This window comes from Camarhynchus parvulus, chromosome 4, assembly GCF_901933205.1.
Source record: "Camarhynchus parvulus chromosome 4, STF_HiC, whole genome shotgun sequence".
NCBI classification, from domain to species: domain Eukaryota; kingdom Metazoa; phylum Chordata; class Aves; order Passeriformes; family Thraupidae; genus Camarhynchus; species Camarhynchus parvulus.
Genome location: NC_044574.1, coordinates 6,734,189 through 6,761,850, shown reverse-complemented (window position 1 = coordinate 6,761,850; position 27,662 = coordinate 6,734,189). Strand labels below are relative to the sequence as shown.

General features: G+C 43.1%; 1 protein-coding gene across 1 annotated transcript in view; it reads right to left on the bottom strand.

The window, feature by feature from the left end:
- Positions 1–27,662, bottom strand: part of FGFRL1 (fibroblast growth factor receptor like 1) — a 164,304-nt gene that overhangs the window by 11,767 nt on the left and 124,875 nt on the right.

Genomic DNA, 27,662 nt, shown 5'->3' with positions numbered 1-27,662 from the left:
ACAGCCTGGCCAGTTTAATGAACAATTTCGTTTCCTGCCTTATGAGCTTTTCAGCAGGCCACCAAATCAATGGGAGTTTAATCAATGCTGCCATTGATAGCTGACCAAAGCCCCTCTGTTTATGTTTGCAGCTGTTACCTAGGAGGAGCTGATCTATGGTACCATCTATGCAAATAATGGCATAAATCAAAATTAAAGATAACTGAACCTAGGAGGTGGGGGAAGACTTATGTGATCAGTCATAGAGAGCATAAACAGTATGATTGTGGCTACTAATTCACCCTTCAGCTTCCAGACAAAATCAGAAAAGCAAGCAGGTCTGGGGTCAAACGTGCTCTCAAGGGATACTGAAGGCAAATTTATGGCTGGCAAAACCACTGTTGATTTGAAAAGCTGCTTGTGAGTATTTCTTTTTAATTAAGACCACCCATCCACCTGTATCAAAACACCACTTTGTCCGTCATCACTCTTGTCTATATCACTACCACACAGCAGCACCAAAACTTCAGCTCTGCCTTGCAGAAATAGAAATCCCTACAAGGTGAAACCCCCATCTCTCCAGCAGCCCCCACCTCAAATTGTCACAGTGATATGGCCACCTGTGAGCTCTCCAGGAGGGCCAAGGGGGTAGGAAAGTGCCCTGAGCCTCCTTCTACAACCTGGGTGATACTGGTGGCCTCACACATCTGCAGCACCCAGATGTGAAAGTTTTTCCTCCTCCAGCTTGACCTCTACTGCACTGATTTTCAGAGACAGGTCAGGTGAAGGCTCAGTGAGGAATACAATGGTGTAAAAAAAAACAAACGAGTAAAGAGGAGTGGAAGTATCTAATTTAAGGAAGGAATCCCTCCAAATGCCCAACTCCTGAAACTCATAATAAAAGGATCTTGTGAGCAAAAGACAGGACATTTATTTCTGTAATCTCTGCAATAGAGAGGAAAAACTGATCTCAACTTATACATATAAGCATGCTTCCTCCAAAAGGTACAAATAGTAAAACTTCTCTTTACAGTTGTTTTACAAGTTGGGTTGTGCTTAAAACAGTATTTAGTGTCTAAACTTGTGCGCAGTCTTTAAGAGAGAAGAATGTGTTTTTAACCCAATCGTCATCCCAGGTTCTGCTATTTTGGAAAATCATTCCATCTCTTCAGCACAGTGCATTATATGCCAACAGATGCTCTGCTCTCATCAGCCCTGTCCCTTAAGCAGAGAGGCTGCAATGCTACATGAGTTTGTCCCCCCTTGGCCCTGAGAGATTTTTCTCTTCTCCTTTTGGCTACTTCGGCACAGTTTCTCCTGGAAACGTACACGTACAGCTATGTACAGCTGTCACTTTGAGGGCAAAAGAAAACTTTGTGGGCAGCAGTGCTGTACTCAAACCTCAGCAGCTTCTCCAGCTGATTGCCCCATCCCACCTCCTGCCACCCTCTGTTGGACACCCTGAGCCTTTCCTGGGTGCCCCAGCCAGCTCCCAGCCCAAACCAGGGGCTCACTCAGGAAACACCAATTCTCACACAGAGCCCGAGTGCCAGTGCTCTGCCTGCAGCCTGTGTTACAGAGCAGTGCCAGTGCCTCCTGAGCTGCACTTTGCAAGTTTATTTTTACAGCCTTGGCAAACCAAATGCAGGGAATACAAAAATACACATTATACATGATGGCTTGCATATGACGTTGTCTCCTTTCAGTCAAAATACCAAATTGACTATCTCCTGGCACTTGTACAGTTTTACCCATAAATATCCATGGTGCCACAAATGAGCTCTTGGATGCTGTCTGACAAGAGAACATAGTAAATCCCTCAGCACATTTAGAAAAATGTGTTGAAATAGAGAGGAAAAACTGTGGTCAGAGATGGAGGATTCCTGTCCATTGTTTAACTGCTGAATATCATAGAAATAGTTATGAGATTTAAGTGGCAATGTTCTGCCAATTATACCTTAATCCTGCTGAGTTTGATGTACAAAGAGCAGGGTAGCTCCCTTGCCCACTGCCTCATGTTACAGAAAGTCAGTCCCTGTGCCCTCCTCCTGCCAACACACAGCCACTGACTGTGGACTCCACACCTCTTGACTTGCTGCCAAGCTTTTGATGTAAGGAAAATTGCTCTGAATCTGTTTGATCCTTTGAAGATGCATCCTCAGTTGTTATCCCGACAAATCGCAAACCTCTGGAGTCAGCTATCAAACCCAGAAAAAAAAATTTTGGGGAAAGAGGTCAGGCTAACTTATGCCACCATGCTGAGCTGATGGAAGAGATGATTTGGTGGAGGAGCAAGACTAAAATAAATAACTGCATGCATTTAGGCACATTGGTTTAATTACACTGGAACTTGCTCCACACGTGTTGGGGACATGGTAACATTAACAACAACAGCAGAAGTCTTGAGGTGAGGAAATGCCATAAACATGGAAACTCTTGTAGAGCAAAACTGCTCCTTCCCACCCCCAGAGCTGCTCATGGAATGAAGGATGTTTCAGCAGACCCTTCCAGCTGCAATGTGCAGTGAACTGGGCTCCTGCCTTACTTGTATCTGAACAAACTCACACTCGACAGCAGTACCAAAGAGAGCTGATTCATGACAGCCAGAAACTGGATGGAGCTTATTTGGGGAAGATTCCCTAAAGCCCCCGAGTCTCCAGTTGAACTTAAAAAGTATGAGTGAGGCAGTGGAGTAGCCAGAGATATAATGATAAAGTGCTGATCTGTGATTTGAGTGACACAGGGTCAGGTATCTCTTCTGCTGCATTCAGAGGGGGCTTTGAATCTCCCCCCTTGCACCTTGGGTAAGTGTCTTAAGTTCTGACCTGTGGCTGCAAAGAACAAAAAAGAGCTGCTTTTGTACTTGGGGAGAGAGAAAACTCAGGAACACCCTGAGGATGGAAGGTCCCTGTCTAATTCAGACATTATCAATATTTGACTTCCACCTGACTCAACCAAAGTCAGTACTGTGGCTGCATAGAGTTTGTTTTTCCATGCTATGAAGAACTTTCTTATTTTTTCAATTTTAATATCAAGTGGTTTCCAAGGGTAGAGAAACACTTCTAAGGTGTTTTACAGGGGTCTGTGATGCTGAAAGCAAAGCTAAATTTCCTGAAAGTTCAGAGGCATCTGGTTCAGCCCAAACCTGCAGTCTGAAGCCTGGTTAATGGTGTCAGATCTGAAGACCTGCTGTTTGCATTTCACTCCAACTGTCACAAACACAACTGGCCTGGCAGTAGTCTTCTTAGACAGAGAGAGGACCTGGAGAAAGCAGCCACATCCAGCTATACAGGAGCAGCATGCAAAATGGTGAGTTAGTAGCAGAGATCATGAGTCTTAGCTATATTCAAGAAATGACCTAATAATCCGATTGCTTATTCATGCTCTTGTCAGCTCCCCACAGAGGTGGGCAGCTCGGGGTGATAAGTACATACAGAAAAATCAGCCTGCAGTCAAAGGGCAGCAGGGACCAGCTATGCAGCACTGCCAAATTTGCTGCCAGCAGATTACCATGAGAGGCAGTGCTAAGAAGGATGAACTGCTGAAGTATCCTACAAGCTCCCTTTTCTGTGACCTATATTGGAAGGTCATCCTGCACTGGACTTCTTGGACAGTATCACACGCTAAGGATAGCAGCCAGTTGGAATATGAAGTGGAAAACCTGCCTTGAAAAGCAATCACTGACTAATTTTATGTCACGAGTATCTGATGCTAAGAAAACATACACATGATTTAGGTGTCCTTAATGTACAATTTGGCTCCATGGTGTTACAGAGCATGCTGGCTGGTTGAGAAACCTGAAGAGCAAGGCTCCAATATCGTGTCAGGTGACAGACTTGGAGACATGGGACAAACTCGTGTAGGCCCTTCCCCTCCAAATATTGCACATGGCCATGCAAAGCAGGGCCAGGACGGACAGAGGTATCAGCCCACTCTTCAGGAATGTCACCCCAGTGGCATCATCCTCAGCTGTTCTCCAGCCACTGCCTCTCCCTTGCCTCAGGATCTCATTCCAAGCTGGCTTTTAGGTCTGAGATGCCACAGGGTGCTGGGGAAGAGCGGGGTGTCCCAAAGCAGGCTGGATTTCTGCAGAAAAGGGATTTCTGTATGTAACTCCATCAACTGACAAAGCCCACTGAGGAGCCTATGGGTCAAAGACTGCCACATCAGTGGGACATGGTTACTGTTTATTACCATGGCAGAATTGCTCCATTCCCTCTTAAAAGTTAAAGCACATGGAAAATTCTGCATAACAATTCAGCCCTGAGAGCAACTGATGAGAAATATTTAGATTGTTACTGAGTCAGGATCACATTTTATTTACTCACAGGCTCTCCATGAAGGCTACATGTTTTAGCCAAAAGGGTATGACTGGTTTTCAGGCCAATACCATGTGCTGAGCATCCAACCACAAGTCAAAACAACAGCCCAATTTTTGAAGCAAAAATCTAGCCATCATATTTCCCCATGATTCACAAAGTTGCTTCAATTTGTTATCATGCAAGGCCCGTCCCTGCTCTGACTTGATGGGACCAGCTTTGGAGTCTTTGATGTCAGAGGCCTTGAAAGCCCCATTTCACAGATGAGCCAGCTTTGCATAAATAAACAAAGTGACCTCTGAACTGGAGCCTGAGACCTGAGCACACTTCAAAGCCCTGGGGGAGGTGCTGGGGGGGCAGTGGGGAATGAAGCAATCAGCATCCATCATTAGGGCAGCCCCCACTCCACACTGCTGCTGAACAAGGGGTGTAAATAAAAGGAGGGAGGCAAGTGGGGAGGGAGTGAAATGAGGGGAAAGTGATGTAATCCAGTCAGGCTTGAACAATTATAATGAGGCCTTCTCCTTCTCCCATGGATGAATGAAAGAAATCTCTCTGAACTCTGGCTGTACGAGCTGACTCTCGCGTTTACCCAGACACATCACGTTTGCACATCATATCTGCTCCCCAGTGTCCTTCACTGCTGCAGAGTTCTAGGGAGTGACCAAACTCAGGTTGCTTGTGAGACGTGGACCTTGGGCCTTTCTAGGAGTTATATCAGAATTTGTTCTTTTGAGCCTAACCAGGAAAACTTAGACCATAAACTTCGAACAGAGAAAGACTGGACTTATTTTTCAGCAGCCTTGAAAGTGCAGGAGATGGTGGATAAACACACCCAAAAGCAAGTGTAATCTTAAAAAACAGGTCTCTGCAGCTTATCTCAGATGCATTCAGGTTTTCCTGTAATACTTGCTGGAATTTAAAGGGAAACACAAGCCAGAGATCACTCTGTACTTTGTTTTAGGGAGTCTTCTGCTACCCCAACTGATTTATCTGATGCCCAGATGAATGGTCCATGAGCTACACGTGTAGGAAGGCAGCAACAACTTTGTCTCTGGGATATTACAGGGATTAAGGCGCTTGCTTTCCCCAGATCTCCTTAATGTGGGGACTTTAATTAACACTCCAGGTTTCATTAGAATTTCAGTTAATTTCAGAATTAACCCTCAACAGCCAGCCCACTGGCTAGCACAAACACCATCTGAGAGCTACCACTGCCAGCTGACAGGGTTTTATTACTCATCTTGTGATATATGGGATGTTTCTGGAGGACCTTGAACATGATCTTGACCTTGAAGTCACTACTTTAAAACACGGGGGTTTTTTGATTAACTCTCTGTCTCATGCTCACCATTCCTTAACCTACCTGTATTAACAGTGTCACCTACTGTATTAACAGTGCTGATGTTATGAAAAGACAGGAAATCTGTTTAGATTTTATTTGGAAGGGTTCAGTGAAAGCAAAGGTATCAGGAATATTTGGATAAAAAAGACCTCGTGGAGGAAACCCATCTGCTTGGGTCCAGTCAGAGAAAACTCCTCAAGAAGGAAAAGAAACCCACTCAGAGGAGTGCATAGTCAAGGAACACTCTGCTTTTCTCAAAGAAACCCCACAAAACCAAAGGAAAAAAACCAACCAAAAAATACCAACAAAAAGACCAAAACCAACCCCAACCCCCTTCCCCCCAAAAAAATCCAAAACCACAAACTCCAAAAACTCCAAACTAAAACCACAGAACCCACAATAAAACCAACATGAAGTTAAAGGTTACTGGCAGAGAATTTCCCTCTGTGACAGGCACTGGAGCATTTACTACCTATTGCCTTCAACTGCAGTTGGGCCAAAAATAACCAGAGGTATTATAACTGGAATTTCCTGACAATAAAAATAAAAAAATATGTGTTGGTGGTTTTTTTTGTATTTTCAGCTCTGGCCATTTTCATGAGAATTTCCATGCAAAAATTTTCAGAGATTTCACATCAGGCCCAGGGAATCTGTTGTAAGCAGGATGCTTTGCAAAAGGAACATTTGCAGGCCACTGGCCTCCTGAAACACTGGAGAGACTCCACAGAACACAGACAAAAGCCCTGGCTGGGAAATGAAGAAATGAGGCTTGTGTCCAGAGCTGTATCAGTAACTCACATTTCTGAGTTGTGACGATGTGCAGGCCCACTGTATTACCTGTCAGTGACAAAGCTCTGAATTGGTGCTTATTGCTGCATCCCACATCTCAACAACAGGTGAACATAATCAGAGATGACAGCTTTGAGACCAAGGAAGACTTAACTCACTTTCACAGAATGAGAAAAAGGGGGACTACGGGGTAGCACAGACTTATGAAAACTGGTTTATTTTACAGGCTGGTACCAATCGAGCTCCAACAGCACAGACAAACCAATTCTACTTCCACTGAGAGTTCAGCAGCCCAGAGAGAATATTTCACTGCTGCCCATAAGCTCCTACCAACACCTGGACTAAGTCTTTTACTACCAATTTCTCCTGAATACTGCAATCTCTGCTGGGAGACCAACATGGACATATCCCTGCTCTGTACTCCTGCATAAAGAATGCTCTGGTTTATTGCTTGTGCTTGATTTAAAAACTTTGGTATGGAAAGGGATCACTTATTTCCTTAGAGAGGTAAATGTGGAGAGGTGGAACTTCAGAAAAGTGGGGTGTTTTAAGAGTATAAAGGGATTAATACATAAAAAAACTGAGATAAAAAAATGAAAGCCTTTAAATTGAACATATGTGAAAGCTTCCCAAGAGGGGCATCTGCTTGACTATGGAACAGTCGCTCAGTAGAAAAGAAAGAAGCTCTATTTCACAGAATCAGAGGATGATTGAGTCCAACTACAAACCTAACACTGCCAAGTCCCTCTAAACCATGTCCCTAAGGGCCACATCCACCTGACTTTTAAATATCTCCAGGGATGGTGATTCAACCACTTCCCTGGGCAGCCTGTTCCAATGCCTGACAAACCTTTCCATGAAAAAGTTTTTCCTAATACCCAATCTAAACCTCCCCTGGTGCAACTTGAGGTCATTTCCTCTCATCCTGACCTTGTTACCTGGGAGAAGAGCCTGATCTGGCTACATCCTCCTGTCAGGGAGTTGTAGAGACCAGGAATGGCCCCCCTGAGCCTCCTTTTCTCCATGTTGAACACATCCAGCTCCCTCAGCTGCTCCTCATGAGATGGGTACTCCAGCCTCTTCCCCAGCTCTGTTGCCCTTCTCTGGACATGCTCCAGCCCCTCAATGTTCTTTCTGCAGTGATGGGACCAAAAATGAACACAGAGATGTTCACTGAGATGTGGCCCCACCAGTGCCCAGCACAACCACTACTCTGGTCCTGCTGGCCACACCATTGCTGACCCAGGCCAGGATCCCACTGGTCTTCTTGGCTACCAGGGCACAATCTGACTCATGTTCAGCTGGCTCTCAACCAACACCCCCAGCTCCTTTTCTGCCAGGCAGCTTTCCAGCCTCAAACTTTAGGACATGTAAAACTATAATGATCTAACTATGGCTGAACTATAGATTCTACATTTCCACTTGCCAGAGTTGGCTCAGGTAGCTCTCAAAGAGTGCTTTAGTAACTCCTGGAGCATGGTATGATTGATAAGAAAGAAGACACACAATAGAAAAGGATATCAGTGAAAAAGGAGTCCTTGAAGATTGAGAAATATTATCTTCTGGCTGTATTCATACAGAGGAATTCTGGGGTTCTTCTGAGTTCATGCAGGATATGACCTGTGCCTACCACCCTCACCTCTCTCCTTCCCTTCTCTGTGCCCATGACTCTGCATCTGGTTCAGATCAGCACCTACTTTACAACCTTCCTCCCCTCCTTCCCCAACCACTTTCCATGGTGCTGTGGAGGGAGAATCCTTTCTGAAAGTGCAGCTCTTCCTTGCTCCTTGTGGTCTCTTGCTGCCCACAGAGCTCACAAAGTCATCCGAGACACATTCTCTGTCATGGCTCCATCTGCTCATGGGGATGCTCCAGCTCCTGCTGCAACCACACAAAGAACCACAAGGAGAAACAGCTGGAGTTTTTCACTCAACCACTGCAATTCCCTGGCCTGCCATTACAACAATTACATTACAAAGGCAATCACAGCCCTTCCGCCATGCTGACTCCTCCAGACACCAGGACCTCCCGCCTCACTTCAGGTCTCCATTCCACAGGGGGCAAGAAAACAATCCTTCCTCCTTTGTTGCTGTTGTTGAGGTTGCTTTTTTATCAGCATGCTCCAGCACACACAGACAGCAGCCCCAAGAGCTCTGTACCACAGGCACCAGTCTGCGGTCACAGTCTTGATCTGCTGCTTCAGAGGATGAAAGGGAGAAGAAATCAGAGAACAAGATGAGTGGTTAGGCTTCTGCCTTGTCACCAGCACTTTCTGAGCATGAAATAGCAGCCCCCAAAAGACAGCAATTACCAGCCAGCTGTTCCAGGCCCAGAACAAATTGGTAATATTTCCCAGTGTTTTTTAATGCTAGCATCAAGGCTTTATTAGAGAGACAGGGTCCCAGTATATTGGAGGCAGTTCACAGATGGCACAGAAGACAGACCCTGTTTAAAGAGTTTACTGCCTGTGTAGCGCAGGCACGGAGTGGTTGTCACACATATTAAGGCTCCTTGAAAAACATATTTTTAGCATCCCCCCGTTTTGGCCTGGTGGGGGAAGGGGAATGAGGAGGGTCTTGCACTTTATAGAGTTGAGGAGAAAAGTTTCATTTATAACACCAATCAGCCTTTTGGAATTATAACCATTTCACTGCAATTTTATTTATAAGAATAAATCACTAGTTACTTACAGAAAGTTTATAAATACTGGGAAGAATTCTGTGATTTTAAGCGTTATCTGACAAGTACGTTTAAACAGTCCTTACTTTGGAAACCTCACTCTAGTGGCCTAGTCCAGAGAATGAAAGAAGGTCAGGGTGACACCTACCTCTCTTCCCTGACTGTGGAAGAGATGCTGGCTACGTAGAGTGGGTGCCAAAAGAGAGGTGGTATGAACAATCCACCCAAAAATACAGGCCAAAATTCCACCTTCAACAATCCTAAATTGCTTAGGGTTGGGGGAGGGAGGCATGCCACTGAAAAAGGTTAATGATAAGAAGAAGATTACAGCAGAGCCGAGGATAAACTGGTAAGACCTGGCTCCCAGCCTTCTATTTTAACCACTACACAGCTGCTGTCCCCCATAAAGTTATACCTCTATCACTCCCCTCCCTACTAGCACTGATCGATGTTTATTATTTTCTTCATCAAAATGTGTAGAAACATCACTGATACGTGTTCCATCTCCCTGGAAATTCACATGGCCAAAATAGGCCAGCACAAAGAGATTCCAGAGGGGCTGGAAGGAAAAGAGAGGTCACACATGTCAGTGACTGAGAACAGGCATTATTTTTGGATGGCATTTATAATCAAACAAAAATAATCAATTGTACAGTCCTGTGCCTTCCAAACACTGAGATAATTCCTTAGTGTGGAATTACCCAATCCATCACAATTAACTGGGAATTGCAATACTGGGCTTTACAGCCAGGAATGTGGATCCAGCTGTTTCTTCCACCCCAGAATGAAAACTACTGAAACATTCTTTATGGGCTTACATATTTCATAGTCTTCTGGTAGAAAAGTAAAAATATCTCCTGTGGAAGAAAATGAAACATCCTATGACAATTACCAAATGAAGCAAAATCTCAGAGAGGACTGCTGCTCAACATCTTTAATGGGAAAAGTGTGTTTGCTTGAGGTGAAAAATTACACCTCATCAGGATAGGTCAATAGGCTATTATGGTTTAACTTTGATTTCAAGAAATAACAGCAACTGTAACTTGTAGAAGTGCTAAGACATCAACAGAGGATGATAATTTTTAATTGGACATTGCACAGCATATAACAGTCTAAGTGTCTAAGATGTTCATTATGTTCAGTGGGGCACAAGATGTTGTTAGGGAATCCTTCCTCTCATATTTCAGAACAGAACCACTTCAGAAAACAGTCCATATATGTAATAAATAGAAATTTTAATATGTCATTGGCAGCGGTCAGCCCCACATCAGTCACCATCCCACAACTTTATACTCAAATCTCTTTTGATAAATAGACTTTCTAAAGGTTAGGTAAACCATTAAGTCAGACAGTAAAGAAAAGGCATTTGAAATGGTAGAGAGAAAAAAAATTAGCTTTTTAAACTTAGATTTATCTTTCATAAGCAAACTGATATGCAGTATCAGTGTAACAGCAATATGGAAGTGGTGTAATCTCTCTGACCACTTTACAGCATGACAATAAGGTAAAGAAATTGAGATTTTGGGGTCAATGAAAGACAGAAAGTAGCCTTGGTGTCTGATGATATCAAGACTTGCAACATTGCCCCCATATGCTGTTAAATACATAATTTTATTAATGCAGTGCCATTTACTTTCTGCATAATGTTCAATGAATGATACATATATCTCCAGGTCATTGTCAGACTAATAATAGGCTGGTTTTAGTAGCAAAATGTTACCACTTTCACAATTCTGTCCAAGAACAACCCTGGACAAGTGGCAATTTTGTTGGCTCCCAAAACAAACTGAATACTTGGCACCCTACCTAACGTGAGGATTACAGTATATTACACAGGATAATGCTGGCCTGTGTCTTGCCAAAATTAAACCTAACCTAATTACATGGAGTAAGTTATAGCTTTCCATGTGGGGTAAAACACAAATTGTAAAAATGGTTGCTCCACAATTAACTATATAATCCCAATGCTGTCATTAGAAATTTCTAAAACACGCTTCAAAACAATGACTAGCGTAGTACAGTCATTCCTGTGGGATGGAATTAAATTCCTTTGTGTGTTTCTGTATTTTTTTAATGCCTGTCCTGGCACATGACCAGCAGCCTGTAAGAACAATCACCATCTTAGGATCAGAAAGGACCAGAGACAGAAGCTACATAAGAAAACAGAGAATCATAAAATCATAGGACAGCCTGGGTTGAAAAGGGCCTTTCAAGATCATCTAAAAACATATGAAATTTAAGAATTACTTTAGGTAGAACTCAACATATTTTGAGTGCTCAGTAGCAGAGTTACTGCATTTTTTTCAGAGTGAGGGTACAGCTCTCCCCAGTACTGGAATCTTCCATGGTCAGAGACAGAACATGTCCCATGTGAATGCACTTCACACCTTCGACCTCATTTAAAGGCTTCACTGAGAAGAAGCAGGGGCAGGGAGTCCTCATAAAAAATATTGTTTCGAAGAGAGGAAAATGCATTGAGGAGATAAACTAGGGCTGCAGGTAGAATTCAGCACTAGTCAATGATCCACAACTACCTAGCACCTAACCAGAGTTAGCTGTCACCTAGGACCTTGCCCAGATGATCCATAAAAAAATTTTTCCAAGAGGTATTCCACCCTCTGATATTTAGAAGCTAAAGCAGGTGCAGTTTATTAGCTTCCTATGCAAGTCACCCCATATGGACTGCTCTTGGAGAGCACTGGAAGCCACAATCTGCACCAAGAGGCCAACTGGGAACATTTAAGTCCTGCATTCAAAAAACAGAGAACATCTCAGTATTATCTGTGGAGAGAATGTATTTATTTTTTTTAATAGTAAAAAGTGCTTTCTCTAAAATCTCTAAATATTTACTCTAACCAGCACTGCAGTTTACACACCTTATTTTTTTACTATGATAATGCATTTTATTATTAACATACTCATATGAATATTTCATGCTGAATGTATTCCACACGCTGCTGACTATTTTAAACAACAGATGTGAGAGGGATTTAAATGCCAATTTTAAAACTGTGCAGTTGATTGAAATCCTGTGAGCCATTCATAGGTTGCCAGATATTCTATTTACATGACTCCTCCCATGTAAAATACTTTAGGGAATACTCTAGACTCTGGCATATGGTTTAGAATGATGATGACTGATGTTGGAGATGCCACACAGACAACAGGACATATTATCTGGTTACATCTGTGCGTAAAATGCTTCGAGATTTTTTGATGGAAGGGGTTATGAATGTGTGAGGCTGAGATGTTGCATTTATGTCCCTCTAAATCATGCTCAGAGATAACAAGCAGTTAGAGCCCCATCAGTGCAAAAACAAGCACTTTCATTGCATCCATGTGCTGCTATCCCCCTGGGCAATTATGACTTGTGGGTGAACCTTGAAAAATTGGGGAGGATCGGCTGAAAAGGAGAACTCCAATGCCAAAACACATCCAGAGGTTGAAAACAGAAACCTTGTGAGAATTGCCTGTGCACAGTCGGATTGCAGGGCTTACTCCTCCCTCCTTCCAACACCGGGGAAACCCCTGTCCCTGCCACAAATCTGACTGACTTCCACTTCTGCATCTGCAGCCTCGCAAATCCCACGGGCCTGAAACTCCCACGCTCTATAGCAGAGGCCCTGCCTGACAGATTACATGCAAATGTTACAAATACATCACAGGCTAGAGCAGAGGAATGTTCACAGTGCTGCAGACACACTCGGGGGGGAAAAAAGATCCAGCGAGACCCCTCGGTGCAGTCCCCACGGTAATACATCCTGAATGGGGGGCTCTATCATGTGAAAACATTCCTAATAATTCCTTCTGTTTTCATTAATAATATTAAATTTCCTGCTTCTGGAGTATCTTTTGTTTTAACAAGCACAGTTTTTTTGTCTCGTCTTCTGAAAGATTGCGCCACTGTAAGTCTATTATTACTATTTATGCTGAAGTCTTTTAAATGGGCCAGGCATCCATATCCAAAATCAGCAATTTGCAAGCCATAATCTCATACCAACCAGATTAACATGACACCTGAGACGTGTTTTCTTTCAAGACACAGGAGTCTGAATGGCTGAAAGTAACAGAAATGCATGAAAGAATTGTCTTTCTGCTTTAGAAACATATGCAGTGGATTCTGTGGGGCTTGTGAGTGACCTTTGGTGATTTTTGCTTGACAAAGAGTCAACTAAAATTTGAATCAAATTGTAATAGTCCAATGGTTTGAAATCACTAGGAAAAAAAAAGAAAAAATAAAAAAGAGATGTTCTCTTACTATCTGAAATACCTCGTTCTGGCCCAGAAATAATTAGGGTTGGATAAATTATCTGGCCTGTGATTTTTTCTGGCATATTATTTTACTCATGCCTTTCTTCTTCCTCTGCAGGGGGTGCTTGTGGTCACATTGTTCTTTTATTTATGGCTCACAGCCTTTTCAGCGGCAGCACGCACACCCAAGTGCAGGCCCAGGACGGGAATGCAAATTCCTTGGGAGGTAAATGGGAAGAGAAAAATGTCCACACCATGCCTAATCTTTACAAGGAAGGCAGTTAAACAGAAAACTATACCCTTAAAACCCAAAACCAGGGAAACAACAATGCTTAATTATAAGATCATGGTTTGTATATTTATGAGCTTTGCACAGAAGACCTGTGGAAGCCTAACTGGTTCTTTTGAAATTCTGCTATAAAACAGCACCTGCATTTTCCAGCTGATGCATCCCCCATTTATTTTGCTTGGTGATGATTTGCTTCCACTCCGAGTCAGTCGCTCCCAGGAACCTCTCTCTGGCTCAGCTTTCAAGCTGATTTCTCTGACAAGCTGGCAGCAATAAAATAATTCATTCCAGAGGCTGAGAGAATCACCAGCAGCATATACTGTGAGGACTGCCTGGCAGCAGTACAGAGCCTACGCAATGGGAAACCTGGGGTAAACCCTGTGCTGGGAGCCCTGGATGCCACAGGGAGGAGGGAAGGCTTCAGTAATCCGACCAGGAATAAAGGCAGCCTCATGGCAGAGGGATGGGAGGAACGCCAGAGAGGGGTTGCTCCAAAGAGTACTCGCTGAGAGAAAGAAGGAGCAGCCACAGAGAGCAATATTTTTAATAAAATCAGAATTTCCGTGAGAAGTAGCAATGGGATGAAGCCTGCAATGTGACGGAGGTCTGTGTATCCATGACTGCTTCCAAAAGCACAGGGAAGATAACTCAGGACAAGTCAAAGATCTATGCTTTTGCAATGATTTGGTATAGTTCTGTCTGTCTGGAAATGCTGGGGATCCACAAGCTGGAAAACAAATCATCCTTGTACTAAATAATATGATGTAGGAAGTCTAGTAATTCTGAAAATCTAAAAAACACAAAACAGTGCTACTTCTGTTCAAAAGAAAAAAGGTAAACTCAGAGTGTAGGAAGAGCACAGGGTTTTGGATCATATCTGTGGATGGGGTTTCTCTAAGAAAAAACAGGCTTGAGATACTGCATGTCCCTGTGGAAGCCACTGGATCTCTGGATGTCCAAGGCAATCAGGATTTCTCCATAACAGTATGACATGGAATGAACAGCCCAATCTCTCACTGAACAATCACCATCCTGTTGCAAGGAACTCTGATTACACATCCCTGTGTACTCCCAAGCCAATCCCATCTGGATAGAGATTTGTCACTGTTTTTTTACTAAACTCCTGGAGTAGGATCAGCTGTCTGATCCATTTGAGGGCCAGGGACCCCACTGCCTTTGTGTCCTCAAGCCTGTACTAGCACAGCCCCAGATGACTCCCACGTGCTGCACTGCAAATCAGGGTGATTTGGCAAGTTCCCTCTGAGATAACACAGCAGAAAAACAATGTTTGACTGTGCTGGCCTTGCTCTCTGAGCACTCAGAAATTATACTGTTGGAAAACAATCTCAGCCTCAGCACGAACCTCCCTTAATTTGACTCCTGGCTGGTGGAACCATAACTCGTCAGCTTTTCACACGGTGAGGAGTCTCCTCAAGAGGCCTCCTTGCGACAGAGAGAACTGCCCCTCCTGCACAGCCCAGCTGGTTGGGCTCAGAGGGCAGATTTCCATTGCTTCCATTCAAACTTGCCCACATGAAGCTGGCTGATCCTTAAGGATTCCCTGGCCAATGTCAAATACCTGGCCTGAAGCTGGGATGGCTCCACCCAGACCCTGCCTGGGAGGAGATGCCCCTTCCCAAGGAAAAGGCAATGCAACCACACCGTCAGTCCAGCAGGGATGCAGAGCAGGCTTCAAAACATGACATTCAATCCCATGGTGAAACCTTCCCGTTGGAACTGCCGGGCTGGAGCTGGCAGAATTTAGGATTATGTTTCTAATTAAGCAGAAAATTGCTTCTATTTTATTTCTAAGCTACACGTTACTCAAGTGACCAGCTATTCCAAACGAAAACGGCATTGGAAAATTCCCAGAAACTGAGGTGTGGCATTAATTCTGTATAAAGCAGAGCAGAAGGCAGCTGTCTCCCTTCTATAGCATGAGCAGTTAGTTGGTGCCCAGCAGTCTTAAGAAGATTAAATATCACCTTTATTTCAGAAGCCTTCTGCTTTGGCTGTAAAAATGCTGTAACTGCAATAATAATACAACCAATTGTAAAACTTCAGTGTTTGGCTTGGATTAATACCACTGCTACTTTATTCCAAAGGGAAAGTAGTGCAGTGAATCTTATGTGCTATCTCCTCCAGATGAGAAGGGTTAATTACCCAATATTCATTACAGCAATTGTGGTTTTGCTTGCTCAGTGGAAAAAAATTCTGTTTTGTGCTTTACAAACAATGGGTTAATCTTATCAAAGGGAAAAAACACCTCTGAAAGCAGATTTTTTTTCCCATTAGCCTTTTTAAGAAGGGAAACAAGTGGAAAAGCATTTTTGGTTACTCATTGGAAAAAAAAAAAAGTTAAATTATCTGTTTTGGGGACAGTAAAGCTGGGTAACATATACCCATGTTTGTAGGTAAACACATCATGGATTGTTGTTCAGGGCACATCTCAGAAGAGGCCTTCAGGAGCTGTTATCTCAAAGTTATCAAAGCCTCTTCCTTTCCTTTAAAGGGGAGATGTGCAGCAGACAGCACAGCACCAGCCAGGCTCTGGGCTCTCCTCCACCCCTGCAGAGGTGACCTGCCCTGCTGATGGCCCAGGACCTCATCTGTGAACCCAGGAGCAAGGGGTTCCCACCAACTGGGAGTAACATGAGGATAAACAGAGCCAAATTGTGAGTCTCTCTGGTACAGTCAGGGATGCAGAGAGAGAGAAGCATGTTGTTTTAGTGCGTGTAACTCACTCAAATTTACCATGCAGTTTCAGCTTGCAATCCCATATTTCCTGTCCTAATCTCATATACAATGTGGGTTTTGTACTGTTGAACAGTTTTTCTCTGTGGATGCTCCACAGGGATGGGCAAATGGATTTCTGTATGAAAGGCCAGACTCTGCTTTCAGACACTTCCAGAGCTTCCACTGGTCTGAAATGGGAGTAGCTGGTGTGCTCAGGAACAACTGATGGAGGATAAGGCACAGGTATAAGGCACAGAGAGCTGATTGCTTCTCACTTCTCCCCAGTGCCTCTGGGTGAAAATGAGGAAGATATTTACTCCTCTTACCACCTCAAATTTTTTACTCATAGTAATATTAATTCTGCCTTTTCTGCTGTTGCCAAAATTACATATTCTTTGGGTAAGGACTGCACAACTGTTCCCAACTATTTGTGCAACAGCACCCCTCTACAAGGAGCCAGAAATGAGAGCAACATTAGCACTCCTTTAGTGGAAAGGCTAAATACAAACTCCTTTTAACAACATGTACAGCATGACAGCAACACTCTACAACTATCACCGGCCTGATCAAAACACACTAAAGCCAATTAAAATGTTTCATTGGCTTCAAAGTAGAATGGATGAAGAATATTAAAGTAGAACAGATGAAGAATATTAATGTTTAAGGATGGGTGTGAAAAACACTGAAAGACCCAATAACCTGAAAATGGTCTCCAATGGCATCTCCCTGAAGGGCTGAACTGCTCTCCATCATATATTAAGGGATTATATCAAGACTGAAGCAATGCCAAAAAAAAAAAAAGGGAAAAAAATAAAGCCACAGAAAGCACAAATTGTAAAAGGTCCTAAGAAAGGAACAATACAAATTACTTAGGAAAAAAGCCTGGATAAAATTACCACCTTCACCTTCAAAGCTGTTGCCTGAAACCAAATCTAAATCACACCTTTGCTGCACAGGGGTATTGCTGGATGGGAAGGTGAAACACCTCGTGAGCAGCTGCAGTGCAAACAGCAGCAGTAAAAGATGCAAACCCATCTGCTTAGGAACATGTTTGCCTTAGGACAGCACATGTTGTGTGGTTATTTGTGTGACTTCTTTGATACCTTATTTGATCTACACCTTGGGGTGTTTTTGTGAGTTTAACAAGCAGTAGGCCTTATGATGAATCCTGATCCTTACATGCAGTCAATTGACCCATAGGCAATTTGTGCTGGAATTTAGGCAACATGGCTTTAAAAGTTATCTAGATTGTCTAAATGTGTTCTGGCTTGCCTGTGGTGGATAAGCAGATCCAGGTTTGTGCTTCTGTCATCTAACCAAAAGCCAAGCTTCCAGCACCACCTATCAAATGAGACAGCACACAAACAGTGTGCCACTGGGAAAGGGACTAATCCATGTCAGATTAACACCACCTGGCCCTGAGTGCTTTTCTGTGCTTGTGATTTCTTAAAACATCCTTGCCATGGCCAAAAAAGTGTATTTTTCAGGAACCTACCCAAAACTTCCTGCCTTCCAGAGCTGGAGAAGTGACAAGTGGCATTCAGCAACAATTATCCCATTGGAATGGTAGATAGTGTGAGGCCACTCCAGCACAGGCAATTCACCAGACACAAGGAGGCAAGGTTCCACTGGGAACAGATGAAATGCTGCTAGGATTGTAACCTCAGCAACTTAGTGCTAGAGAGAATGTAATTACTTAGACAGCCTTACTCCATGCAAGGAGAGAGACTGGACACCCAGTGTAACACCTCCCACCTTTTGCTATTCCATAGGGTGAAAGGTAAGCTGAGGGGTTGCCTTTTCCAGCAAAATCACTGCATTTCACTCTGGGTCTCAGATGCTGGATTTTTTGATCATACATTCTCAAGATCCAAGAGCAGGAGATGGTTATTAAAATGGCAGCAGCTATGACTGAACACAGTTGACAAGTGTAGCCAGGGAGGGTGGGGAGAGCTGGCTTTTATGTCATACATTACTGCTTCTGAGCAAGGAAATCATAATTGGCAATAAATTAAAATGAAAAGGAACAAGTTGATCAAATACTAAAATTGTCATCAAGAAGGAACTGATATAACCATCTGCAGTGCAGTGCATTGGGGCACAGGAGCTTTGCCCCATGAAAAGCAAAGGAGATGCTCTTGGAAAATGAGCTAAATACCTCATAACTTACAGAACATAAAAGCAGAGACACCTGTAGTGTAAAGTGACAGCTAAAAAACGTTTTCAGCAGCAAAGCCAGCCCCATGAATAGCAGGACAGAATCCAGGTTTCTTCCTATGCCTCAACTGTTATATAAATATATATAATACCTACATGAGAAGTTGGTACCTGCCTCCTTCACTCCTGTCTAGCCAAGCTCAGAGCCAAGTGAATGCTCAGCGAGAAGTGGGGCATCAGTGAGAAATCAGCTACAAAAAGACTTGTCTTAAATCCTCTGGAATAATTGAGCAGGTCTAAAGGCTCTGATTCACAGTTCAAGCAAGGTTAGATTAGACAAATTCTACAGAAGCCAAAAATTAGCAGAAGAAAGCAAAAGAAACCAAAAGCCAGTGCAGTTGCTCCAGAGGAAAGGCTGTTTGTTGTATTGGCTGCCTGTAAAAGCAGCCTCTTTGTCCAAAAATTGTTGGCAAATAACTTCCTAATATTGCAGAAAGGATTTTTCTTTATTACTGCAGAAAGCATTGGCAAGGTGACAAAGTTCAAGGCAAACCTTCCACCCCCAAAACTCCTCACCTCTATTATAACAATTCCTTATCTTCCAAGAGATTCTGCGCAAAACCAGATAACCCTAAATTCTGGGAAAATTCAAATCTGTTGCTATAGGACACAAAATCAAATCAGGCGGACGTGCAGCTCTACAAGGTAAAAAAGAGAGCTTTTAATTTCTGACTCTAACATTTATGGATTTCTAAAACTGACAGTGGATTGGAGGGTGACAGTGCCACCTCTCCAATGACACTGGACAAACCAACAGTCCATCAAATTTCTCTTCTTCCATAAAAAAATACAAAACACTAAATTATTTACATAAAGTGTGTAAAAAAGTTTGTTACAAGAATATAAACATCAGAAAAATTTAAAAAAACTTAAAAAAACAAAGCAACACAAATCTATCTTAAAAAATGGCAGACCTGCCTGCCTGTATCAGACTTCCAGCACCACCAGCAATTATCTGCCCCTGAGTGCAGCTAAAGCAGCTTTTCTCTCTGGAGCTCTGTACATGGTGGGTTCCCCCAGCGCAAATATCTATTAGCACAACATGCAGGGAGTGCTGCGGCACAAAAGCGGAAGGATTATGCTACAAACAGTTCAGCAGCCTTCAAAAGCCTTCACTATGTTAATAGCCTTTAAAGTGACATTTCAGAGCACCAGTGGCACCTGGTCCAGCTGCTCACAGCTCTGCTTGCCTCTGAACCCCTCTCTGCTCATCTCCCCACCCCATGGGCCAAGGTGAGGAGGGCTGGTGCCTGCCTACTCAGTGCTAAAATTTATGGGTTAGGCAAGAGGAGAGGACACAGGATTCTCCTTCGGTTTCTTGTGCACATTCTCCTCTACAGCTGCTGAACGTAACTTTAGCAAACATCAAGGAGAACAGGAGGCTTTACTGAATTAAAATATTTAACATACTGGCTAGTCATCATTCCCTTTGAAACCAATACCCATCTGGGATTTGACTTCATGAAGACTGCTACAGTCTTTCCATGCCATGTCCCAAAAAAGTTCAGAAGGGAAGCACATTGTTGTATACTTTATGTAGGCCCACAGAAAGATTTGGTTTGGAGTGCACATGGACACAAAAGCTTTTCATCTCCAAGGACCTAACCTTTGATAACTGTCATTGCAAGCATTTTATTTTGCTCGCTTAAGTAGCGCTATCAATAACTGCCTTTTGCTCTGAAGGCAAACGTGGTCTGCTTTTCCAAGCAAATGAAAACAAATTAAAGACTTAAAACACCCATCAGTTGTTCACTTCAGCAATTTGATCGCTATCTTTTTTTTTTTTTAATTTATTTCCAGAAGATCCTTCAGGCCAGATAACAGTCACTCACTGCCTGCAATGCTGCACTGCAGTCCACAGCATGTGTATTTTTTGAGAGCTTCAGTGAAATATGAGCAAGAAGCACAGATTAAATCTGGCCTGGAATTACAGTTTGAACTCTGCAAAAACGGATACAGTAGGTCAAGTTCTCCTCTCAGTTACACCAGAGCAGCATTCCAACAAAGAACAGAAAATCCATGTTTTTTACCCTCAATTTTTAGGTTATTTATACAACCTAGAATGATGAGGAGAGTTAGAAGGATTAAAATTGTTTGTAAGAAATCAGTGGCAAATTGCATGTGTACAGATCACTGGTGCATCAGCTGAATGCTTGACTGAAGAACAAAAAAGTGAGTCTCTGTCATTTGGAAGAAGGCAGGTAGGTGTTAGTGCCTTGCAAGTCCTATGTCTCTCTGTGGCAATTTCTGGAACCTGAATGAGTGTAGAGAAAGTTTTACAGGCAGGAGAAATTCAGCTGCAGCAGCACAGAGCCCAGCAGGGTGATTTTACTCAAATACTCAAGATTCCTCAGTTATTCTGATTTACTCTGCCTAACAGTATGATAAGACGCACAGGCTTTCATACCACCAGGGCTAGGTGGACGCTACTCCCCAGGAGATCTGGTCTAATTGCATCTGTCAACACTGAAGACAGTTGTGGATGCACACTCAAAAAAAAAAAAAAAACAGCAAGGGGAATTTGACATTTACCTTTAAATGGAAAGAACTGACACAAACACAGTGGTAAATAGAACCCTGTGCAATACAGCCTGGGGAGTGCTCACAGGGGAGCAGTGCAAGGTATTTCTGATGTGCATTTGGTGAAAACAGCATTTGGGGCTACAAACATGTGTGAACATAAGTGCATGCAAGGGAGTTCCATGTGAGGAAGGGAATGGGGCATTGGAGAGACAGCATTTACTGGCCCTGCTCCTCCACTTGCTTATAGTGGGGATGCATCAGGGATAAATTTTATCCTGTGATTCCAAGCAGCTGGCCAAAACCATAAAGCTGCAATCTGTAAACTTGCTGAGACTTTCTTTTCCTTGTCCCCCACAAAAAGTTAATAACTCCCTCTCACATACACATTGTTCAGAAATATTAGCCATTTCTCCCCTGCTCCAGCTCTGGTAAGTCAGGTAATTGAAGCTTCAAAGGAGAATCACAGTTTAATGGAGCTGTGCTTGCCAAAGAAGACAAAGGACTTTGATTAGATTTCTTCCAGCTTATTTACATGACTTATCTTTTTATAAATTCAACTTCCTTCCAAAGTTGATAATGAGATGCCTTGGAAAAAAGGAAAAAATGGAATGGTTTGTTTTGTCACAAGACAAGTGATTATTTTTGTGATAGACTATGTCTGGTGTAAAGTTCAAAAACAATGGAAGTAATAGTCTTTAGGCAAAACACATAACTGTTCCTGATAACAGTCTGCGAGGAAAAAATGGCAATTTTCGGAATTCTGCATAATAGCATGGACAAATAACCTTCCAGGAGCAGCTGTCATGGTTAATTTCTGCTCTAAGATATAAAAACAGGGATGGCTTTTTGATTAGATGTTATTCATAACTTTTTTTTGCATTGAATTTCTTTTGCCTGAGTAGAGAATGGACATTTCCGAGACAGGAAAGACCATTAGCATACTAGATTAAAATGTTTCCATGCATTTCAGCCCCTGTCATTCTGACTTGCACAAAAATATATCCAATTTCTCCACTGTGGAGTCCTCAGAAAATCACAGGCATGCTGATATTTTCCTAAAGTGGCCTATAAAGTGTGGCAATGATCCTTGTAAATATTGAGATTTTAGTGAAGGAAAAAGAGAGTAATTGCATAATTTGGAATGACGATGGAAGTTACTTTCTAGGCAATAAGTGATACAAAAATGGACAAGGTGATTTGCCCTGATTTTCTATTCAGCAGCTGGGATGCATGGGGAAGACTTACCCAAAAGAACAGAAGGATGGGGACAGATGATCAGAAAAAGGATGGAGCAAAGCATCCCCCTCTGCAGGGAGTCAGCTTGAACACTTAAACTAACTGCCTCTTTAGGGTTTGCATAAAACCCTGACAATTAAGTACTCACCCAGGGCGTCTGACAATTTAATCTGGGGGTCTACCCATGTGAATTTATCCCAATTAACTACCTCAGTTAAATCATGCCTTAGCTGAGTCTAAATTGTCTTGAGAAGCACTCACTTCTGGCCTCAAGCTTTTCCAATATATACATCAGCAAAGAAAAGGCTTGTATGCTTGAGGTTTGCTAAAAAAGAAAAAAATATATATATTCTATGTCATTAAATAAAAACAACATTCAAGCAAAACTATGCATGCAATAATTAAACAAAAATAAAAAGCTCCAGCATACTTCAGCCGCAAACCTATAAATAGTTTCCAAAGAGATTCTCAACATTTCTAAAAATAAAAGCTGTCATAATAAGAGCATGTTGCAATAGCAAATCTTGCTGGAAAAAGTTCTGAACCTTGTGTCTGTGAACTGAGAGAAACTAAAACAAGAATTTTTACAAGTCACTTGACTCAATATTATGGTACATTAACCTTGATTTTTATTACCTCTCAGCATTTTTGCTTTTGAACCAGACCAAACCCCAGAAATACTGAAGAATACACACATGGGGGTGGGGAGGAGAGAAATGGGAGGATTTGGGTTGTAATCACTGAAAAAAATGCAGCTTCAGTTCTGTGCTAAAACCTGAGTGGGTTTTCATTTTATCTGACTGATTGGCTCCATCCATAATTAAAGCCCAGCTTTTCTCCCCACGGGCTATGAATCAAAACTTGAGTCTGAGAACCATAAGGGAGGCACAGCCCATGATGGGATGTGGGCTCAGCCTCTCTCCATCAAGGCTAGACTCCAGGAGGAAAGTAACTTGCCAAAACACCTATTTAACTGACCACTTCTTATTCAGTGGAATATCACATGTTTGCAAATAAAAGTTGCTAAAAATAAAAAGTGTAACTGCTCTGCCTTTGCACTGATAGGAAAGGCAGATGTTGCCTGTAGCTCTTACCCACCACAACTTTATTTTCAATTTATGCACCACCCCCTGTTTTATGGTTCACCCTGCAGTAAGATACTGGAAGTCAGAGCTGCTGATTGCCAGTATGAACCTTGTTCTGATCTTTTTAGTGCCTTGTACCAACAGCCTTTGCTGGAAAACAGTTTGGAAAATATTGGGCAATATTCTCCAGTCATTCCAGGGGGGCCACATGAGAGCTCTGAATTAACCTTGGCCAAAAAGGAAGCAAAAAGGGAAATAAAAAGACTAAGTGAAGATAGCATTCCTGATAATCCCTTTAATTTATGTGCCTAAATCCTGCCCTCTGATAGAAACAGGCGACCTAGTTGTTAAACAAATGCTTGAGCAAAGAATTTGGCACCCACATTTCTAACCACAGGTCATGGCAAAGCAAATCATCTTTGCTGCCCTTGGCAGCACTGGAAAAGGTCATTTCCCAAAGATGCAGAGCCCCAGGGCTGTTCCAAGGGGCCAGGACACCCCAGAAGCCCTGTGCCAGAGCACGAAAGGCAGCACGAAGGAGGAGCAAAATCAGTTCATCTAAGTCTCTTAAGGCAACTGTGCCTTTTTGCATCATTGCAGGGATGGGTGATGAAGAGCTGCTCATGCTTGACAGAATGGGATGCCAATGGTGTGGCCAGTATCCCAACCTTTCCAGGCTTTCTCTCATCTGCCTCATTAGGAGTCTCATGGTCTCATGATCATCCCAGTGGGATGCCACTTTGTAGATTTAAACACAATGCAGATGCTCTTTCCCACCCTATGTTTGTGTCCCTCCTGGCTCAGGCACACCTTTGCATTTGTCAGCAGTCAAATGTCAGAATGTTACCATGGGACTTTTCTAGAATAAACATTTGAATTGTGATTTCTAGTAACAGAGAGCTCCTGCACTGACTTGTGAACACTTCTCTTCTACACGGTGTAAGATCACCAGCAAATGGGAAGGTGCCTTTTGAGGAACCCAAACAGCCTGGAGCAAACACACCAGCACCCAAAACTAGGAGCCAACATAGCAACAAACCAGGCCAAATTTCTTTAGCCAAACTGCCATGTGAGGGGTTCAGCTGTGGCTCACCTCGAGTGGAAATGCAGCATATGCTGAGTATTTCAGGGATGTGGTGAATGCAGTCAGGGCAGAAATGCAAGCCCAGAAAACACATGGCTGGGTTTACAGGAGAAGCAACATGGTCTCGTCTCAGGCAGCCTCCCTCAACTTCAACACACCTCCATCTATCCAAATATTTTTTAAAAATGCCAAAATTACCTAATGGTCAGCTGTAAATTCCCTTCCTCATAAAAGGGTGCACACAAACCCCCTTACCCACAGAAGTGCGCCCTTCCTAACCAGGAAAACACAAGTGGGTACACACAGGTGAAAATTAACAGTTGGAAATTCTAACTTGAATTTTTTTGTATTACTCATTTGTGGCTCTCTCATGAAGCTAAATGATTCAGATGCCTTTCTGTATGCTGGCTGCCGTGGTGAGGCAGTGAGACTGGACCTCCAGGCCCACCAAAACTCCCACTGCTCCAGAGGAAATAGCTCTGACAGCATCTGTGCTTGGAGTTGATTCTGGAAAAACTGTTTTGCCGCCAGTCCCGTGGCAATATTCTTATTCATGAGCTCTCAGTCCAAATGAGGAATAACTGGTGAGCTCAGACCTCTGGAAAGAGGGGTTTCCACTCCAGAATTGATGTTTAACGATGAATTTATGCCAGAATATCTTTTCCAGAATTTCCAAGCAAGGGAGGCAAAGTGGGCTCCCCAGATGGCTCTCTGTGCCAGTGAGACCTGCAGTAATTCTGCATTTGATCATATCCACCTGAAAGAACAAGGAGTGTTTTGACTGCAAAAGGAATTTTCCAAAGGAATAGCAGGAGGCAAACCATGGAGCCTAGACTTGCCTGTTATAGTGGCCAGTACTCATCCAAGGTTCCCAGCAAGGACAGAGGGAATTTACCTGCACACAAGTTTCACATTTTGGCCCCAAGGGACTACTGATACCAAAAAGACAAAAGCCTTTCTGCCTCCAAAGTAGAAGCATTTGGGAATCAAGGGGAAATCTGAAAGCTCCTAACGAAAGGAAACATTTCTATGGAGAAACACCTCGGTGCGAGCAAATTAGAAGTGGAAAAATATCAAAGCACTGGAGGGTTTTATGCAACAGTAGCCAAAACCTTGAAAGAAAACATTGTTAAAGGATGGGTTTTTTCTCTTTTCTTTGGGGGGACTGTTTCTTCTGGAGTGGCCTACATTCTCAGGCCTGAATGCTCCCAAATTAATTGCTTTGCGTCCTCTTCCCTCCCCCCATCCCTTTTCTTTCTCTCTCTTTAGCCTAGTCCCAAGCCAGTGAAGACTTGGCTGGGGCTTGTAATGAACTGGCAGAATGATAAAGAGATGCTGGGCTGGAGGGAGGTGGGGGGACCCAAAGCCCACTAATAAGACCAGGATCCCCTACTTACACCGTGCCCCACCGCGGGGAAGCCATTAAAGACCCACAGAATAGAAGAGAAAAGGAAGAAAGTTCTTACAAGGAGCCCTCCCCTCCCCGGGCCCTCTCCAGCCGTTTCTGAGAACACAGCTCTCAACATGGCTAATCCTTGCACCGCTTAATGAACTACAAGCTTCCTTTTCACCAGGACAAAAGTTTCTTTCCTTTCTCGGGCCTAATCGCAGACAAATGGTCCCCCCACCACGATGCCTGTTAAAAACCCATTCCCTTTTTTGAGGCTGTGAGGCAGGAGGAATGCCACTGGCAAGAATAGGTATCCTTGAAATGAGCTCCTTCTGCACTTCTGAAAGAGATAAGTGGGAGATGACATTGGAGCTATAATGGAAAAAATATTTTCACAAGGCAGCATCTGTTGTTTCAGTGGATGCAGCCCCATTTTTGTTCCAGAATGCTTCTGTGCATCTGTCTATATCTTTTCTGTCAGTGAAACAATTACTGCCTGCCCGCCCTCTCTCTACACACACATACATTACTGGTAGGAATGTTACATGGCTGCACAATAAAGCTGCCACAGCCTGTGCTGAGTTTTGTATGGACAACAGCCTTCTGCAAGGAACAGCTTTCAGTTTCCTTCCCAAATGAAAAAGTAGGCATGACTTGTAGCATTTATTACTTCACAGTGTGTGGGTGAGCTCAGATATTGCCAGTTCCATATAGGAACAGGAAGATATGATGCCTGATTGTGTACAGAATCTTTGAGAGCATCCAAATTTCATTTTGGTACGTAAATAATTATCTTTATTCCAGTATAATAAAGTGTTTGCAGCGCTCACTTCTGCTAAGCAACAATGAAACCAAGCCATTTATTTTAGTGCCTGACTCTCCAAATATAGTATGAATCTTTTGTGTTGGATGAGGTTTTAGATGGCCATTCAAGGTTGTTTTGTGCAGGTTTACACCACACACCAGTACTGGACCCAGGAATGTGCCAGGTCTGCCAAGCCTCTCTCCAGAGCTATGTCCTCTCTGTGTGACAAGAAGATATATGGGCTTTACACAAGTAGGGACTGTTTGAACATCTAATCTGAACTCCCATCTAGTCAGTGCTGCTGTATTTGGCAAAAGCATTTTCCAGGAAAGCTTCCAGAAATGAGCTGAAGACATCAAAAGATAGAAAATCCATGCTTTCCCTCAGCAGTTTGTCCCAGAGGCTTTTCACCTCCACTGCCTGTCTAGATTCTACCTTGCTTTTGTCCAGACTCACCTTTTAGCTCTATCAGCTTGTGCCTTTCTTTTCCTAAATTAAAGAGCTGTTTAATATCCTGTATCTTCCACCCATGAGGTACTTACAGACTGCAATTAAGTCACCTCTCAATCTTCCTGTTGATAAGGTTTACAGCTGAAAGTCTTTAAATCTCTTCCTTCAAGGCCCTATCTTCATCTTGTCAACATATCAGTGACTTTTTGTATAATCTCCATGATATATCAATGTGCTTTTTAATGCATGGGCCCTTAGTTGTGTTTAACATTCCTCTGTCTCACCACTGCTGTTCACGTAGCAAAACAACCTCTCAGTCCTAACATACAAGACCACACTAGATGCACACATTCAGTGTTTCCTTTCCCATTACAAACCATCCCAGCAACAGCAACTGCAGTTTCCTGACAGGCCCCTGAGTAGATACCCAGAGCTTTGGAAATGCCACCAGCAGCCCAGAACCTGTCAGGGAACACACAGATGAA